Below are 3,274 nucleotides of genomic sequence, written 5' to 3' on the forward strand. Positions count from 1 at the left end.
CCGGGGAGCCGGGCCGGTGGGGAGCGAGGGTCAGGCGGAAGGAGCACGGGGGCCGGGACGCAGGCTGCGCGGTCGCGTCCTAGAGGAGAAGCGGAGGTGGGCGCCCGAGGGAGCGCGTGGGGGGACGGTGGCGGGCCTCCGGAGGGCGGGACGCGGGGAGCGTGATGGGCCCCGCGTGATGGGCACGCGGGCGGGCTCTGCTCCTCGCGGACCTGTGGTGCGACGTGGCAGGACGATGAACAGGCGTTAGCCCACCCGCCCCGCCGCAGATGCAAAGCTGGTTCCGAGCATGGCTTAGATCCGAGATCCAGAGGGCTGTCACACCAACGAACCGCCCAGCTTCTGGCTCCGCTGGACAACAGCGGCCTCCGGGCCATGGAGCTGCCCCACCAAGTGCCAATGAGAAGACACTCTCAGCCTACAGAGCCCAGAAACTACCCAGAGGAGCCTGAGCACACCTGACCCTATCTGCCCCCCCTCCCCCGCCCCCCGGATTCACCAAGTCACTTACCGGCCTGGAGGTGGAAAATGGGCTGGAGGTTCTCTCTGGAGACGCCCCACCCCCACCCCCGCGTGGAAACTGGGAACAAGGGCTCCCACGCGCACGGACATTGAACTGAGTCTGGCCAAGCTAAGGGAGAAAGGTTTCAGCTGGAACAGTTTGAGTTTTGAAATCCTACTGGACTGGACCTTTTATAAATAAATAATCCTCTTTAATATCTAAGAAAGAAAGGAAAAAACAAAAATCTATTTGAGAATTCACAGATAAGTTTCTAGGGACAGTAAATAAAAATAAAAATATGCTCCTCTCTGCCTGCACCTACCAATTCCAGCTCGGGTGATAAACTGGATACAGAAGACTCCGACATTTTTGGTAGGGGCAACTGGGAATGTGGTGATGTCACCTTCTAAAGAAGGGAAGGTCTGAAGGAGACTTTCAACTTAGTTTGGGGGACATGTTAAGGTAGATTCCCATTAGACATTCAAGTGGTTATGTTGAGTAGGCTAACTTTCTAGAGAGGGGTCAAGGTTAGAGAGAGGACTTTGTGAGTCACCTGTTTTCAGGTGACGTTTGAAAACATAAGATTGGAAGAGATCAACTGGGGAGTATTCCAAAGAGAATACTTTCAAAGAAGGACGAGCTCTGGGGCACCAACCGTTTGTCGTCTAGAGGAGAAAACCCAGAGAAGCCAAGGGAAGACATAGTGATCTGTGCAGAAGTTTTGGAGGGATTGTACAATGAGGTCTGAGAAGTGATTAGATGTGGGAAAACAAATTAATGACTTAATGAGCAGTCTCAGATGTGAGGAGAAAAGCCCCATGGCAGTTTTAAACAAAAAGAGGGGAGGGAGGATCTACAGTTAAACATGCCGTATTGAGCACAGGCATTGACTCCCGATTCCCACCCAAACCCACTTACACAGTAAGAGAGACCAAAACTCACGGTGGAAAATGGGAGGGAATAAATGAGATCGACAAAGGTACAGAGGCCAAGAACACCAGTAGCGGTAACTCACTCAGCAAGCCAGAGAAAACAGAAGGCGATGTACGGGGGTGAAGCCATCGGGAAGATACCACTCCTATCACGGAACCCCAGGAAGGCGCAGAAGGGGGAGGACTGGTAGAAGGCTTGAACAGGAGCAGTGTGACGATAGACCTTTTCCCCTACCTGGGTGGAAGCCTGCAGCAGTTGAGTCAGCACAGGTGAGAACTCAGGCACAAGGCATAGTGAGGGCCGCTGAAAGCAGGGGGTTGAGTGGGAGCCCAGCCACACTGACCCCACTCGGCCATATAGCTTTCGGGCAGTAGTGGGAGAATTTCTCTGGAGGTAACGGCCCCCCAGAGAGACCTGCGAACATTGGCAGCTGGGACCCAGAGGAAGAGCAGAGAAGCCTATCAGCTGGCAGGCTTTATCCGTTGACACAGAGCTTCCAACAACCTCCTCGGAGCCCCACTGTCAACGTGAGCCAGACATTTGAGGAAAACCTCTACCACAAAATGTAGCAACACAGAAAACAGAAAGTTTGAGGAATGGAGATGACACAAGGTGTGGAAGAGGAGCTTGACGAGAGACAGGCTGCTGTACCCACGAAACAAAAGCCATCTGACACGCCCCTTCCCCTCCCGCCTCGTTCTCCTCCATGCCTATCACCGATCAGCATACCAAACGGTTTTCATATTTACCTTGTTTATTGCCTCTCTCCCCACTAAAATATAAGCCTCGTGAGTGCTGAAATTCTTGTTTGCTGCTATATTGCCAGTACCTGAAATAATGCCTGGCATGCAGTAGATACGTCAGAGGTATATACTGAATAAATGAGTGAACAGGATTCTCTAAATAAAAAACACTAAGAAAAAACTCTTAGAAATAAGGCTGCATATTTTAAAAGTCACGAGAACAGGAAAATGGAGAAACTTTTGGATAATAGGAAAAAAAGATAAAGATATAAAAAACAGAAAATTAGATCAACCCAGGTGGTCAAACATCTGAACATTAGGAGTTCCAAAGGGAAATAGTGGAGGGAAAGAATATATTAAATAATTTCCAAAAGTTTCCAGAATTTGAGGATAATTTTCCAGGTTGAAGGGAATGGCAGATTATTTTTTTTTATATTAAGATGAGTTTTTTTCCAATTAGTTGGCATTGAATATTATATTAGTTTCAGGCGTACAGCATAGTGGTTAGACATTTACATAATTTACAAAGTGATCCCCCACTAAGTCTAGTACCCACCTGACACCAATTATTATAATGTCACTGACTATATTTCGAATGCTGTTCTTTGCATCCCCGTAACTATTTTGTAACTACCAATTATACTTCTTAATCCCTTCACCTTTTTCACCCAGCTCCCCACCCTCCTCCCATGTGACAACTATCAGTTTGTTCTGTACGAGTCTCTGGTTTGTTCATTTATTTTGTTTTTTAGGTTCCACATATAAGTGAAATCATACAGTCTTTCTCTGTCTGACTTATTTCACTCAGCATAATACCCTCTAGGTCCACCCATGTTGTCACAAATGGTAAGATCTTATTCTTTTTTATAGCCAAGTAAGAAGTCCAACTACCCTGAGGCCACCTTACTTGAGGAAGCCGAGTCACATGGTGAGGTCACAGGTAGCCACTAGGGTTAAAAGCTGCAGCTGAGCCCCCGGCCAACCACACAACATCAGCTGCAGCCATGTAAGTGAACAGTCTGGGACATCCAGCTTAGTCAAGCTTTCAGATGATTGCAGTCCCAACCAATACCTGCCGGCCACCACAGGAGAGATC

This window comes from Pteropus alecto, unplaced genomic scaffold (assembly GCF_000325575.1).
Source record: "Pteropus alecto unplaced genomic scaffold, ASM32557v1 scaffold339, whole genome shotgun sequence".
NCBI lineage: Eukaryota > Metazoa > Chordata > Mammalia > Chiroptera > Pteropodidae > Pteropus > Pteropus alecto.